Source organism: Myodes glareolus, chromosome 14 (assembly GCF_982192425.1).
Source record: "Myodes glareolus chromosome 14, mMyoGla1.1, whole genome shotgun sequence".
Classification (NCBI taxonomy): Eukaryota; Metazoa; Chordata; class Mammalia; order Rodentia; family Cricetidae; genus Myodes; species Myodes glareolus.
In genome coordinates, this window is record NC_142039.1 from 38,275,640 (window position 1) to 38,292,536 (window position 16,897).

Here is a 16,897-nt window from a genome sequence, read left to right on the forward strand (position 1 = left end):
AGTTCTAGGATGCGTCTTATTATTGGGCTGCTGATTGGGTTGCTCACACTGTTGATTCCATGTTGAAAGAGAGCTGGACCTCTCCTGGAACTGAGATATTCATAGTTTATTTTTAAAGTCTTATTTTGCTACAAATATTAGCGGTTGTTTCACACACACACTCACACACACACACACACACACACACACACACTCTTTACAAATCAGAACACAATGTGTCTTGAATCTAGCCCTGCTGTTACGGTTGTTGCCTGCATTCTGCTCTTACTCCAAGTGTCACAAGTTTGGGAGTGAACCTTTAGCTAACTTGAAATTCTGCAGTTGTAAAATTAGGCTTCCATTTCAACCTCCATCACTAATTACACAAATAAGATTTTGGCTTTAGTGCTTAGAAATCACTAGGCAGTGGTTTTCATTTCAGATACACTTTGGAAAAACATCTCAACTAGTTTTTGATTGCCCCAAATTGCTTTCAATAAGCATCCAGTAATTCGCATTTTATCTAGAGTGGGTCAAAGTGACCATTTTTTAACCTTTCATAATGTCTCTTTAATTAAAAAAAATGTCCAACCTATTGGTTTTATAGTGTAGATCTCTCCAGTTAAGAATGTTCAAAGGTAACGTATTCAACTTTGTAGCTTATTTTAAAATGCTTTCTGGCATTATTTCTCCCACCGTCTCATATCTTTAGATGAAACAAATTGACTGCTGGGGCTTCCCTGTGTCTGGGTATCCACAGGTGTCACCTCCCTCACCTTTGCCTTAAGTCCTTTCACAGAGGTGCAGCCCAGTTAAGGTGGACCCCCTTCCCCTTCTACTTCACCTCCTCTGCCTTAAGGTGGACCCCATCCGCCTCCCACTTCACCTCCTCTGCCTTAAGGTGGACCCCATCCGCCTCCCATTTCACCTCCTCTGTCCTCCAAGTTTTCCTTCTGTGTGGGGAGAGCAAGGCACTTCTATTTTACTTGGAAGCAGTGCAGGACCATCTGGTCTATTTTATACACAAATCATCAAAATTGCCACATGGAACTCATCCTGGCACGGATTTCTCTTGAATCATGTACCAGCTATCAACACAGTGTTTGCTCTGTGTCCTGTTTATCTGCCCAAGGTCCTGTTGGAGCTAGACTGCAGTAAGGAGGCCAGAGGAGAGCAGACAACAGAGGCTGCTGGGTGTCTCTGAGAGTCAAGTCAGGGTGTCTGGGTGGGGGCAGGAAGAGTCATGCGTGGTGTTTCCAGCCTGTGGATTTATATCCTGAGCCGAGGCGTGAGCGGTTTTCCTGTGCTGTGCTGTCTGCCCTAGCATTGTTGGTAAATCCATACCCACTTCCGTTTTCAGGTGTAGGTGGCTCTTGGCTTTCTGTCTTGTACGTGTTCTGTTTCTTGAGTATGCGATGTGGCAGTGGTGGAGCTTTTCCACTGGAAGTCAATTTGATGTGATTCTGCGGACTCTCAAATTTATGTGGCATTATCGGCGAAGACTCAAAAAGTCCTTTGGGGTGGCGGGAAGACTTTCACTAGAGAATATCCCAGAGGGAATGTTGCGTTCCTTCATTTTTTTTTTCCACGAATTTTTTATTTTAAAAACCTCCCTAGAAGTGTCTCCCCAGGCCGAGGCCAGAGCCTTGCATCAGAGGGTTGAGAAATTGGAAGACCGTTAAGAAATGAGCTATGTTGAATAGGAGCCAACAATGTTGACACGCTGATGCTTCCCTGGTGAACCCTGGGCCTGGAAGAAACAAGTCTGGGTACAGATTCACAGGCTCGTTCTGCCACCTAGCGTCCACTCTGCAGAACTGCTGCAGGCTTGTTGGCAATACGAAGTTTCATTTCATGTTTTGTTTCTCCTAAGCAGACAGTCCAGGAAGCAGTAAGTTGATGTCCTCCCCACCCCAAGGATTTCTCTGTGTAACAGCCCTAGCTGTCCTGGCTGGCCTTGAACTCACAGAGATCTGCCTGCCTCTGTCTCCCTCCCAAGTGCTGGGATGAAAGGTGTGTGCCACCACTGCCCAGCAATAGTTCACGCAGGCCAGATTTCAGCTTCTATTTTCCTGCTTCCGAGCTGTGGGCGCGATGCCTGTCTTTTAACGTACATGTGATTGGCTCACTCAGCTGCAAACTGGGCAGCAGCTTTTTGTTTTGCAATTACTGAAGGCTCCTGCAAGACAGTCAATGGGAGCCAACAGGGAGCGCAGCTGGACCAGAGACCGCCTTTGTTTTGGGAAGCACATGTCTTGGAAACCACAGGCGTGGGCAGGGTTTTGAGTTTTCCCAGTGTGTTAATCAGGGTTTGCTAGAGGAGCAGAATCAATAGGGTGTGTGTGTGTGTGTGTGTGTGTGTGTGTGTGTATGAGTGTGTGCGTGTGTGTTTGTGTGTGAATGAGTGTGTGTGCGCGCACGTGTGTGTGTGCGTGTGTGACTTTATTACATCAGTTTTAAAATAGCACTACAGCTGAATCATACCCGAAAGACTGAAAACCTCATAGTTTCCTCGGTCCTTGAAGCTAGTGCCTCAACAGTGGGCGTAGTCCTCCTGTAGTTGCCTCTCACTGGAGGGGTGATAGCCAGTGCTTGTTCAGTCTCTACTGTGAGGTCCCTCCGTAGTCTGACGGGTTCCTGGAAAACCCACTGGTCCCTAGTTCATGATGAAAGCACTTGAAAGCCAAGGCGGCAGCAGAGAAATACTTGGGCAAGTCAGCTCAGCCACAGAGGGAGTCCAGGGCAGCCAAAGGCTTACCCTTTTTATCTGGGACATTGCCAGATGGTGCTGCCCACAGTGTGTGTATGTGTGTGTGTGTGTGTGTGTGTGTAGGTAGGTGGTGGTCTTCCTATATCAAGCAAGGCAACTGGGACAGTTATGTCGAGACTCCTAGGTGATTTGATCTTTTTCTCTTCCTTCCTTCCTTCCTTCCTTCTTTCTTTCTTTCTTTTTTTTTTTTTTTGTAAAACGTAAGTAGGCATTATTTGTCCTGCAATTAGTGTTTACTACTTTCAGCAATGACTTGCTCTTAATCAAGCAGTTTGGTAGAGAGTGAACCAGTAAGAGTACACTCCTATCAACTGCATGCTTTTGAATATAAGCAGTTTAAGATTGGCTTCTAGGACGTTTTCAAAATTAAAAAAAAATCCACAGCAAAACAAATTACTTAAATAAGATGATGGAACCCCCATTTAACACAAAACATCTTGTTTTCCTATCTAAATTCTGGAAAACCTCCCTGATTCTCAAATAGCAATATGTAAGTTCGATAAGGACAAGACTATGTCTATTCTCAAGGAGTAATCCTCTAAAGATAAATAATGGGAATAATTAATCTTCTAAGAAGCACATCGAAAAGAACTGAATTAAATCTTTTAAGGCAATAATAAAATGACTAACAGGAACATCACAGAATACCAAATACTGATAGAAGAGACTTTCAGAAATATTCTTTGGAAAATGCATCAAGTCTCTAGTGGCATCCTAAGGAAGAAGGATGCAGCTTATCTTGAAGTTAGAAAATCATTTATTCTCTGTTGTTAATTTGGAGATCTCCTTCCTCACATAGACTTATCAAGTAAAATATTCTTCCCGGGATATACATAGTTCTGATAAATTCACAACCAAGGTGCATAGCTTTAAAAAAGATTATGGCATGAAGAACAACTCTTGATCGTATGTAGATTTTGAGGATAGTTACCAAAATGGTGATTTTAACTTGTGACAAGTTGACATTAAAACCAACCGTGGTGCCAACGTAGAAGGAACTGCTGCTCCAACAAGGCAGAAAGGACAAATTTTTTAAAGTATGGCAATTTGTTTGATGAAGGAGGTAGATGAATTTCATACTCCTTGGCCCAGCATCCCAAAAGAACAAGGCTTCCTAATAAAAAGAATTCTAGAAATATATGTATAAAGGCAGGGTCTCACTAGATAGTCCCAAATTCCAGAATCTTATGTAAGGTTACTATGTGGCTTGTATGGTTTGTAGCAACAGACAAAGACATCTTGCTTTAAAACAAAGCTGCTTGATCTTATAAGGTGGTCATGACTCCTAATTTAGAAGAGCCAGGTTCCCGTGGGAGAAGCCGGAAGTCCAGCTGGCTGCTGACATTCTTACTGAAATGGAGGAGCCAGGAGGCCATCTGTAGAATCGCCACTAGGGCACTAACCACCTTTCTGCCTATAAAGTCTATGGGAAACTGTTTTAATACTTGGTGACACTTTTAGCCCTGGTCAGGACTCAGAGTTTCTTTCTGACTTGACTTTCCTTCTGCTACCTGGTCAGTCAGAGCAGATAATTGATTAAAATTCTTCTTCGTCTCCCTCTTATTTATTTATTTGGGGCCTCCCCATTCTGTTGCCTCAACTAAGAAAATAAACTAGAAAATAAAACAATCTGGCTTTCAACCATTATAATTTGCTTTAATGTGAGAACTTTCAGATATTTCCTTTAACTTTTTTGTAGTCATCTTTAAAAAGTACAAAGGCAGAAAGGATAATCAGTGGGCTGGAGGGGTGGCTCAGTGGTTAAGAGCACTGGCTGCTCTTCTAGAGGTCCTGAGTTCAAGTCCCAGCACCCACATGGTGGCTCACAACCGTCTGTAATGGGACCTGATGCCCTCTTCCGGCCTGCAGGTGTACATGCAGAGCACACACATATAAAATATAAACAATTTGTTTTCAGAAAAGACAATCAGTGATATGAAATGTACTTCCTCAGAATTAATATTCACGTCCAGATATTCAGGAGGCGCTCTGTCTTCTTGAGTGATAGGCGGTAATTATGCAGTTATACGGATATGATTATACATAATTACAACTGCAGGGCTTGCTGTCATCTTGAACGTCTTCCTGAGAGTAGATGGCAGGCACTGACAGGGGCTGTGTTTGTTCGTGCCGCCCTCCCGTCGCATTCTGATCCCCACACTTCCGGAGGCTGCATCGTTGGTTTTACATGCTATTACATGGAACCGCTATGGGAAAGCCACACTGCGATTAAACACGGGCTCTGGACCCATGTTGCTCACACTGTTTCTCACCCCCCCCCCCACTTAGACTGTGTAGTAACGCAGATCAGATTCCCTTTCTCTCTCTCTTTGTAGTCTTCAAATAAGATATTTGGGCATAGCCCAATGGGCGAACATTTGATCGGCGTGTTAAGCCTTGGGCTCAGTTCCTCCAAACTACTAATTAGTAAACACAGACATAAAACCAAGGAAGATATAATAACCATCTCTATCAATAAACTGATGATCCTAAACTATCAGATACTTAATCAATTGTTCGGTGATGGTTAGCACGTGGAAAGAATCCGTGAATCTAGATGCTTTTATTACGAAGTTATGAAAGCTACGGGCGCTGTTCTTGAAATGGTGCCCAGTGACGGATGACACCGGGACATGTGGGGGCTGGAAAATGTGGAAGCTGTCGGTTGCCCTGGGCTCAGTGAGAGAGTGCACTGTGCGCTTGGTAAACTGCTGACCGTCCGCATGCCCAGCATTTATGCTGTGTGCAAAGAAAAACAGTGAGGGAAATATCATAAGGATTTTTATATTCAGAAATATATTCAGTCAAGCCTCATTACTCCCGGATTCCATCCTTAATAATTCTTCTACTTGTCCAAATTTATTGTAAGTGAAACACGAACATTCCAGATACTTTTCAGTGTCATTCTCAGACGTTACATGCTGGCCTGCAGCTGCTTGACTTATGTTTGGATGCAACTCCCCTGACACTGGGCAGACTCGGGTGTCAGCCTGCACCCTGCAAGCAGGCTTTCTGCAGCCTGTCTTTGCTCACTTTCTCTCCTCCGTGTTGTTAATATCGTAGCACTGAATTATTGCTTGCGTTTTCTAGCTAGAAGGAGGCTTTGATGTGCTGTGTGGAGAAAATGCAGAATGTGTGTTTTGGGCGTGGATTTACGATGCAGTTGGTTGCATGCTGATTGAAGCAAATGAACCATAAATATTAAATAAGGTGTCTTTAAAGTAGAAGTACACTCAGACTGGGCTGCTGCAGTACTGCAGAGCTAACAACAACAGTAGATACATTTGTGACCAGAGGCTCACCTGAATCTAGGCCTGTGCTGCCCCAGGAGCTGTGCAGTTGTGAGGTTGGAGCTTGCCGTGACGTGTAAAGCATCACTGAGAAGCTGGCATTGCTTAGTTGGTAAAGGTGCTTGCTGCCAAGCCTGAAGACCTGTATAGGAGCCTGGGGACCCACAAGAAGAGGAGTGAGTCCTGCAGGTTGTACCCAGACCTTCATGGCTGTGCTATATACACACATATGTTTAATTGAAGAACATCGTGAGTGCTTCTGATAAGGAGAATCTGATGTACTTGGTTGTTATCCTTGTGTAGCCAGAGAGGAATGTCCTAGAGGATCTCGTCCGTGGAAAGTGGAGAAGAGCAAGCCCCTTCCTGAGTTACAGGGTTTCTGCATATACCTCGTGATCTTGGAAAGTACAGGAAGGTGGAGTGGGGAGGACACTGTACCTTATAGTGGATTGATTCGTGTATTTTGAAGCAGAAGATGCCTCGGAAAGTGCTTTGCTGCTAATCTAATACCACGTCCATTTGCCTGGATGGGTTTTCTCTAAAACTGTCGCAGGCCGAGAGCTCAGCCCGTAGCAGCCTGTTTGCTGATGTAGCATGGGCCACCAGGGTGTGAGCAGTTTACTCACTGCCAATGTGCCTCGGCCTCTTTTAATACAGGGACAGCACTAGTAAGAGTGGCTAACCCAGTGTGGGTCAGGGAACTTAGGCTATGACACTGCTCTTGCTTTTGCGGTGTTTGCCTCCTTTTTGCACGAAGGAGTTTATGGAAAGCATAGCGTAGATCGAGCTTTGCTGAAGATGGATCCACAATTCCCTCCAGAACAGTGTGATAATTGGATGGTATTAGTCAGTCCTGTGGCCTATATCTTTTTTTAAATTGATTTTTATTGAGCTCTACATTTTTCTCTGCTTCCCTCCCTGCCTCTTCCCTCCACTTCAACCCTCTCCCGTGTTCCTCATGCTCCCAATTTACTCAGGGGATCTTTTTTTTTCCCCATGTAGATTAGATCTATGCATGCCTCTCTTAGGGTCCTCATTATTGTCTAGGTTCTCTGGGATTGTGATTTGTGGGCTTGTTTTCTTTGCTTTATGTTTAAAAACCACTTATGAGTGAGTACATATGATAATTGTCTTTCTGTGTCTGGGTTACCTCACTCAATATGATGTTTTTTTAGCTCTATCCATTTGCCTGCAAATTTCAAGATGTTATTTTTTTCTGCTATGTAGTACTCCATTGTGTAAATGTATCACATTTTCTTTATTCATTTTTTGGTCGAGGGGCATTTAGGTTGTTTCCAGGTTCTGGCTATGACAAACAATCCTGCTGTGAACATAGTTGAGCACATGTCCTTGTGGCACAGTTGAACATCCTTTGGATATATACCCAAAAGTGGTATTACTGGGTCTTGAGGAAGGTTGTTTCCTAATTTTCTAGAAATCACTGTGGCTTATATCTTAGCTACATATGTACCCCTAAATAATAAACCATAAACGCCGAAGGACAATAAATTTTTTTAGGCTCATCATACTTCTTAAAATTCTGTACATTTCAGGTCCTGGAGGTCTCTGGGTTCTCGGCGAGGAAATCCTGACTAATACTTGTGAGGATACAGGCTCGATCTAGTTGTTCCTATTCAGGGAACTCATTGGGGATGCAGACAAAGGGATTTTCAGAAACTTAGTGTGTGATTCCTATGTTTCTTTTATTTCCTTTTATTCTCTTTATTCTTGTTTTAGACAGGGTTTAACTATGTAGCCTTGCCTAGTTTGAAACTTGCTGTGTAGACCAGGGTAACCTTGAACTCATAGAGATCTTATCTCTTCTACTTGAAGGTCTGCGGCAGCATTCCCAGCTTTGTACACAGCGCTTGTGAACCCACAAGCAGATACTGTGGGCCTGGCTCTTGGGGAACAGTCATCACCTTTCTCAGCATCCTTGATGCTTCTTCTCTCTGATCATGCGCCCTCCTTTCCCATCTGACACGTTAGTGTCAAACACTCGCTCCAATAATTCCTAGGTACAGTATTATTGGACCTTGAGATCAGCTCTCAAGGCTACATCTAGGGTTTCAGGAGAAAGTCTATAGCACCTCAAAACTGAACCTAAAGTTTTTTTTTTGAGGGGTATGGAATAAATTTACATATGGATTGTTTGAGTCATGTGTTCTTAAACTTTTGTCTATTTTTGTTATAGTTTTAATTTTATCTTTATAATTTGAAGTTATATTTTTTATGTTTTTAATTTTTAAAGGTTTTTTTTTACATAGCTGTGTATCTATTTTACAGGAGGATTTTTTGCAATAATAAGAAAAGTTACAAAGCTGTCTCTGAAGGTCATAGCGTGTTTTTTTTTTTTTTGATTAAATAATAAGGGGCAGAGCCATTTACCATGGAAACCCAAGGTTTTAAGGTTTCAGATGTAAGACTGTGACTAGTGACCAGGGCCATAGTGCCCTCTGAGACAAGACGCAGACAGATCTGCACAGAGTCAGGTCTTGACCAGCCAGTCTTTGGTAAACTAAGAATTAGGTTGCTTTGTGTTAATAACCTTGGTCAGACATCTGTGACTTTGTCCTTGTGTGTATCTGTGAAGTTGTTAATTTATTCTCTGTGTATGGAAGCATTCAGTCTAGTTTGAACATTTAGAGTGGTTTGAACTTGTTCTGAGGTAAAAATGAGCTAATAGGTGTGTAGTTTGTCTTAGGCTGGGGAGAAATTTTTTTTAAATGTTAGTTTGAGTTAAAGGAACAAAGTGCGCTTTTAAGTGTCTTACAGTCCTCGTGGGACAATAGATCTAGTTATGAAGCATATACTAGTATTTTTATCTATCAAAATTACATAGCTTAATGAGAAGTCATTTTCCTGACTATCTACGGATACATGTGTCCATAAGATTGAGATGTAATCGGTAGATTATATATGCACATCACCTGAGATTACACATTACAGTATAGGTATTGAGGAGACACTGTAGATGATTTTGCCCATATAAAATTACCCAGGGGCCACACTTTCCTGAGTCAGTGGTCTTGCAGACCTTGCCTGACTGGAATTCTTCTTCATCAGAGAATCATTCCTTCTGGGGGTTGACATCTGAACACTTGTTGTCACCTGCTGTATATTCCTATGGCCTCTGACACAATATTGATTTAAATTGAGGCAGCGTGGAATTAAACCCAGAACATGAATTTGAGTGGCTGGAGAAGTGCGGAGGGCCTCAAGAAGTTTAGGAGGGGGGGGGGAACATGATCAAAATTGGTAAGAACAACAAAAATCCAGCAAGTTTAGTCACTAATAAAGGCAGAGCAGAAATGGCCACCAGGTGGTGCACAACCACAGCCTTTAGCTTCCAGCCTGCCAGCTCTGGCTGATGCGTTTCTGGTGCATTGCTTGAGAGCTTGCAGAGTTAGCAGGTAGAGGACCAAGTCAGGGGCCTTGGAGCCCCCAAGCCTGCATTGGTGCCCTGGAAGGGACTACAAACCTTCTAAGATGTCTCTCCGTCCTCCCTGTGAAGTGGAAGAATTTGCCCGCAGTACCTGGGAGCTGAGTTTTATAATCTATCACCTTTATTTCTGAAGTCTCATTTTTGATCATTTCTCTTTCTGCTGCCACGAAAGTTTCCAAATGTGGCATAGTGCACCTGATTTTATTTTGTGGTTCCGTCTTATCATGGAAATGTTGCAAAAATGTACTTGAAATGGAAAATCCAAATCAATATTGGCTAAACAACACTAAGAATATATTTTGAGGTTTTAAAATGCACTTCCCTAAACTGTGTGGCAGCAGTGCCACCGAGAGGTCAGGAGTGGCACGTGGAGTCAAAGTGAGCCAGCATGCTGGGAAACTGAGCAGTGGTCTGGAAACGTGGGCCTGACTCTGGCGGCATTTCTTGTCTCAGTAATGTCTTTTGATAATCAGGCTTCAACATTTTCCTTTAAGCTGTATAGGCTGGGTTTCACCCTGTGGCCTTTCTCACTTGGCTTTGGTTAGGTAACAAAGGATGTGGCTTACCCCGGCTTCACGTTTAGGTTCACATGCAGAGACCATGGTTGTCTAAAGTTCTAGTTGACAAAGCGGCAGAAGAAAGTAACAGTGTAAAGCTGTCCTCCAGAACCCAGGAAACACAGATGTTCAGCCTCGCTCCTCACGGTGGAACTGAACAGGTGCAGTCCATGACTACCAGGGCTCTGTCCAGAGCGCCACCTACTGATGCCTGCGGTCTAGCAGGCTGGTTCTACCAAGGACACCCTTATCTATGTCCCAGGGGAGGAGAGACACCCGAAAGCCACTCACAACTTGCGGATCTGTTTTTCCCTGATCTAGCTTTTCTGTTCCACTGCCCCAGAACATAATGTCGCAGATTGTCACTCTCTGAGGCCAAGGATCAGCCCCATGTGTCTTTTGGTTGCAGACATGTGCTGCTATTGCATTTATGTCCATTTGGTGATTTTATGGCCCTGATATGCTACTCCCGCCTCTTGACGCAGCAAGGGGATGGGACAATAGTTGCAATATGGAATAATTCCATTTCAGGGCCACCAGCAACCTGCAGTTGTTACTGTGTGGAAAGAGACCATGTGGATAATTGTACTCTTAAAGTGCTTTGATTATTTTAAAGGAAGCATTTTGAAGGAAACTAGTAAAAGCAGTGAATTCATTGCCATGACACTATCTGAGTTTCATTCTTCTTGTAGCTTTTAATTTTTTTAAAATTAATTTTAGCTCTAGACAAAGTTTATCAGGGGTGGTTATTGGAAGTGGGAAGAGGAAACAGGTTTATTTTACTTCTGGCTTCCCAGCTTCCTTCTATTTAGGACCTGCTGCTGCAGGCCTTGGAATGGAAGGTTTTCTCCCTATTTAGGGATCGGCTTTTAGCCACTAGGTGGCACTCCAGAACAAAGTCAGGTAACGTGAAACTCCAAGGATGAGAAAGAGTAGCTCTGTTCTTGAGGGGCATTTAACCTGCCATGTTTGTATTTCTAAAAGGTTCAGGAGGAATTTTCCCAGTCTGTAGTCTTCTTCTTCCGTTTTTAGCTTTAAATCGATAAGACTCTTCCTTATGATATGGTTGTGACAGAAGGCAAACATGAACAGATCCATTTTCACCTTTTACGCTTCGTACAACCTTGGCAGCGTTTCTTTGCAAACGGAACTCTGGAGCCAAAAAGGCACCATCCAGAGAATGAAGGGATGGTGAATGGGGGGTAAAAACAAGAAAATAAGAGGAGCTGGTGGTGGTCTTGAGAGAAATCCCATTTTACTGTATACCAGTGTTGCATTATTTTTTTATGACCCGCACAGTCTCTGGCACCAAACTCTAGGCTTTGCATCTCTGTTCCATTGCTTCTTAGTTGCTGACCGACCACGCACAGTTTATTCAATCTTTTAATGGCGCATTAGCAAGGAGACTGCAGTAGCCTTTCCTGCTTAGGCTCGTAATGGAGAATCATGAGCTAATAGACACCAGAACCTGCCTCACCCTAAGCAGATTTTCATGCACCGTGTGTGTGTGTGTGTGTGTTTGTGTGTGCGTGTGTGCATGCATATAGAGGCCACAGGCTAGCCTTCCACTGTAATGGCCAGTAGCTGTCCATCTTGTTTCCTGAGTTAGGGTCCTTCACTGCTACCTGAGGCTCACTAATTAGACTGCGCTAGCTGACCAGTGAGCCCCGGGGATCCTCTGTCCTCGTGTCCCCAGCACAGGAGGCTAACGGAACTGACCACAAACCATACACACCAGCACATCCACTTTCTATGTGAGAACTGGTGATCGGCTCAGGTCCTCAGGCATGTCCAGCAGGCACTTACTGAGCGAAGCCCTGATCCTGCCACAGTCTTGCGATTGCTGTTGCTCATGATGGTGGAGATGAACTGGTACCTGTGCTGTCCCTGCTGCATGACTGTGACCGTAGCCAAGCATGTTAGTGAGTAAAAACAGGAGGCTTCAACACCAGACCCAGTGCCGGGGACAACACATCCCCTAATCCGTGAATTCTAGGGAATTTTCCTAAGAATTTTTATAGAATAGCACTTTTTCTTACCGCTTAGCATAAATGTTTCATAGTGAAAGAGTTTTTGTTTTCCAGTGAGGATCTGGCATTAGGCACATCAGTAGGCATGCATCTATAGACCCAATCTACTAGAGCATCTGCTCTCATGGAGGCAGGATTTATAAAAGCAGGAAAGACTCAAAACCATGGCGTATTGGTTCATACAACATAAAATGACTCTATCCATGATATATTTTTGGTCTTGGATAAAACGTCTTGTTATGTGGTCTTGGCTAACCTTAACTTCACAGTCATGCCTCACCTACCAAGTGCCACGATTACAGGTGTACAGGCATGTACCACCACACCCAACTGCCACAGTACCCTGTCGGGGACACCTAAGTCCTAGGATGAATGGCACTAGGGCTACTGTGCGTGACTAGAGTCTAACTTACAATGAGCCTTTAAGAGGTTCTGGCTCTTTGCCGCAGGTACCTGAGTGGTGTTTGGATTCTGGAGAATTGTATCAGGGCATCCCAGAGAACGGTGCTGGGCATTTTTGGGGGACAGGTAAAAACTTATGAAATGACCAGATTAGAGATTCATTAGAGCCACCAGCTTTCCACTGATGTTGATTCTGACTGCTTTGAAGAGTCCAATGTGAACTGAACATGCCTCTTGTTTTTGGCTCTGTCTTGAGACAGTGCACAGTTGCAATACACTTTACTTTGTTGCTGTTTGCCAAGTGCTCACCACTTGCCAGTGTCCCTCCTAACTCTGAATTCCATGTGATCTGAACGCACTGGCCATATTCACTTGGGCACATCTGTTTCGTGTCTGTAAGGAAGCTGGAGCTGGGAGCTGGCTCCGTGGTGTGGGATTCTAATTCTGGAGATGGCATTTTGGATGTGTGGGAAGATGTTCAAACCCTTTCCAATGGGGAGGGACAGAACCAATTTGAGAATCACATGGTTATGTAAGAGCTGTCCCCATGCAGGCACCTTGGTTCACTCTCTGTTTGTTGTCATTCATTCTGAAGAAGAGAGTGGAGTATGGGGGGAATTTTCCATTTGCTCCTGCAGACAAGCTAGCATTTGAGTGGCTGTTCTGAGATGGCGCTTGGGACAATGTACTGATAAGGACGAGGGCTGCATATTTGACCTCGCTAGCCTTGCCCTTACTCTTTAAATGACTGCATCCCCCAAGTAGTTAGCTGCTGTATGTAGATCTTTAGTTTGTGGGAGGTTTAGTGATCTTATATCACTAAAGAGTTGCACCTGCTGCCCTGGGAGTGGCAGCATTTTGGGAGCTTTCCAAGACCTCGGTCCTGTAGGGGTCCTGTGATGATATCTCAGTTCATCTGAGACACAAGGCATAGGCATCTGATGTAGATAGGAACAAATCATGACTTTTCCAGTTTCATAAGTTTGCAGTCCCCCTTAAAGAGCTTCAGTATTCAGCTGGATACGGACATACAAGACGTTGTTTTCATTCTCCTGATGTTTAACCAAAGGTGTGCACTACAATGGAGGCAAGGCAGAGAATAGACAAAAACAGCGTACCATTGTATGGCTTTTCTGTGTCTCCCAGGTACTGTAAGGCGGTATGAAAGACACTCTCCATGCTGTCTAGAGTCCTTGAAAAAGTACCAAACGCTTGCTTCAATATAACCTGGGGTTATTTTGTTGTGCATAGTATCACCGTCAATGAGGAATGAACTCCAATCCTCTTGTCTTTCCATGAGGGAATGTATACAACACTCTCAAAGGGAACCTATAGAAGCAAGGCCACAGGTCTGTTGGGTCTAAAGTCGAGGAGTGCTTGCTTGTCATTTCAACAGCCTTCAGCCTGCTTCCCGTAGGTACTAGGAGACCTTCCTTCCTAAATGTCACAGTAGCAAGTGTGAGCACTTGTTCTTAGTGCTGTATCCATTGCTTCTCATTTTGGGTTTCTCTTTCCCACTCTTCTCCCTGTCTTAAAGACCCTTTTTCATTTCTTGTTCACCCTTCTATGGAGCCAAACAAAGCAGTGAATGAAAGGGAAAAGACAATGTCTTGAAGATTCAGTCTGTAACTGTCCATCACCCTTTATTCAGACACAACCCAGGTGCTGATCTTGTTTAGGTTTTATTTTCCCCTTTTCTATTGTTCACACAAAGTGAAGTTACGAATTTTGATTTTGGCTCCCTTGATCAGTCTACAGGGCGATCTATGTTTACCTGAGAAGTAATGCACCAAGATCTTACTTCTTAGTTCCACCGAAAGGCTTTGCCAGATTGTAGGACAGCTGCTTCCTTGTTATTCCTGAGCTCAGGAAACGAGGAGGGCTGGCATGTGGAAATCAGTGAAGCTCTTCATCCCAAGGGTCACCAGAGAGAGCACGTTTGGGAGCAGAACTGTTGGGTGAACAGCCAGGTGAGTCCCCAGAGAAGACAACTCAGGGCTCACCCTTCACAGTTCTCGACCTGCTATTGCTTCTCTAAAAGAGCGTAGCGAGCGCTGCGCTAGCCCCGTCCACTCCCAGTTCAGCTCTCATCACTGCATTGCTAGCACTTGTTCCCTGATCCCTTCTGTGGTACAAGGACCTTGTTTACTTGGCACAGCCTTGCATCCCTGTCACTCAACATCATTCCGATCTTCAATAGACGTGTGCTGAGTGTATGTTAAATGAACAAATTAATGAATGAATTGGTAGATCAGTAAATAATTCTTCATTTAAGAAAGAATAGTTGTTTACTTTGTGTATACATTGCAAGTAGAGCCAGGTGTGTGTGTGTGTATGTGTATATGTGTGTATATATATGTGAAAATAAAGACTATAAAGTGCTCACAACATTCACAAAAGGAATAAGAATACCATGTTAGTGGAATCCGTGGAATTTTCTAGTAAAAGCGACGATGGATGTGAGGAGGCTTTGTTGAAGTGGGGAAGCAGGGGTGATGAACTAGGATAAAAAAACTGAAGAATAGAAATTATCTTTCTATTTCTGCTCCTGCTAATCCAGGTCGTGGAATACATTTGCTGGAGCATTTGGAGTTTGGTACATTTTAAAGCAGGAAATTGTTTTAGAAGATTATGTCTAAAGCTGAGGATTTCATAGTTGAGTGAAGAATATGGTAGGAACTTGGGACAGCCTGGGGGTGATGTTGGTAAAGACCAGGGATAGGGACTGTGAGAACGGGAAGGAAAGGATAAATGTGAAAGCGAAGGTACAGAATGTTGGGGTTGGTGACGGGCTGTACGACGTAGAACAGCAAACGGGGTGACTCTTCCCATATTCAGGGCGTGTAGCTTTGACCCAGGAGCTGAGTTCTTCCTTTATGGAAATCAGCATCTCTGATCTGAATGTGCTTCCCACAACCCAGATCTACACAGTGAGGCTGAATCCTCATAGCAGCCATTCGTGATCCTATGCGGGAGCTCAGTGGGAGCCCATTTATCCCTTGCTACGGGGACAGCGCTCAAGGTGCCATTTTTGAGCCCTTGCCGCACATAGAATCTGCTGGCAGCTTGAGGTTGGATTTCTCGGTGGCTAGACTTGTTGCAGAGAAAGCTTGTTCCTTATGTCACCCAATTTGAAGTGATTTATGACAGCAGCCCAAACAGAGATGGAGGACCTCTGAATGACTGTCAGGCCTTTTCTTGACAATATCCAGAAAGCCATCAAAGGCCGAGTAATATTTGACTTTTCACATTTGCTCAGGAAACCCTATCTAGGCAGTGTTGTGTTATCTGAAAAAGAAAGCTGCAATGGAAAAAGAAAGGCGAATTTCCTGTATCTGGGTATAAACCCCACACATTGGGTCTTGGGTGCTTTTCCTTAAACATCACTACAATTGTTTATGGGAGCGTAAGCCAGACAGTGTGCTGGTTTGTAGAGAATGAGCCGAAGAGAGAACCCGACTAAGACTTTTGCCCAAGCTAGAGTTTATATTCAGTCAAGAAAGGAGGCCAGCACCACCTGAACGGGGGCGTAAGCACCTGCCTTCAGGTAGAGGGAAAAGGAGCCGGAGGAGACAGTTGGCATGGGCGAGGCCAGTGAGGGGAGTGCTGCCACAGGACCCAGCTGGATCATGAGCTGTGAATATCATAGAGAGAAGCACGTAGATAGGAACTGAGAAGGCTGTGGCATTTGGAGTAGAGCCAGCAAGAGGAGGATGCCCGGGTGACCTTAGAGAAAGGAGTTTCAGAAGTTCATAGGGCTGAGCGCACGTCCCACGAGCCTATCTGGTATGAATCACCTGGAAATACGAAGGGTTTCTGGATGGCTGAACATCTTACATGAAAAGATTTTTTTTTGTTATAGTTGCTTTATATTTTTGTTTTGGAAAATTTAGTATATATTAGAAAAAGAGGGAAAAACACTACAGGTTTACCACTTTCACAGAAAAACTGGGAGCCTTTGTCAATATCCTCTCCATCTCCTGCCTGTGCACACGTGTCCTCTCCATCTCCTTCTGTGCACACGTGTCCTCTCCATCTCCTTCTGTGCACACGTGTCCTCTCCGTCTCCCTCCTGTGCACACGTGTCCTCTCCATCTCCTGTGCACACGTGTCCTCTCCATCTCCTTTTGTGCACACGTGTCCTCTCCATCTCCTGTGCACACGTGTCCTCTCCGTCTCCTTCTGTGCACACGTGTCCTCTCCATCTCCTTCTGTGCACACGTGTCCTCTCCATCTCCTGCCTGTGCACACGTGTCCTCTCCGTCTCCTGTGCACACGTGTCCTCTCCATCTTCTGCCTGTGCACATGTCCTCTCTATACACATGTTTGTTCTGCCTCTCTCTGTACACACATGCCCATTCTGTCTCCCTCCTGTGTACACATGTCCTCTTCATCTGCTTCAGTGCACACATGTCCTTCCTGTT

At 44.2% G+C, this 16,897-nt stretch overlaps 1 protein-coding gene across 4 annotated transcripts in view; it reads left to right on the forward strand.

Annotated features, from left to right (window-relative positions):
* The window catches only part of Elmo1 (engulfment and cell motility 1), a 516,507-nt gene that overhangs the window by 210,121 nt on the left and 289,489 nt on the right, over positions 1–16,897 (forward strand). The gene's annotated exons all lie outside the window — the stretch shown is intronic.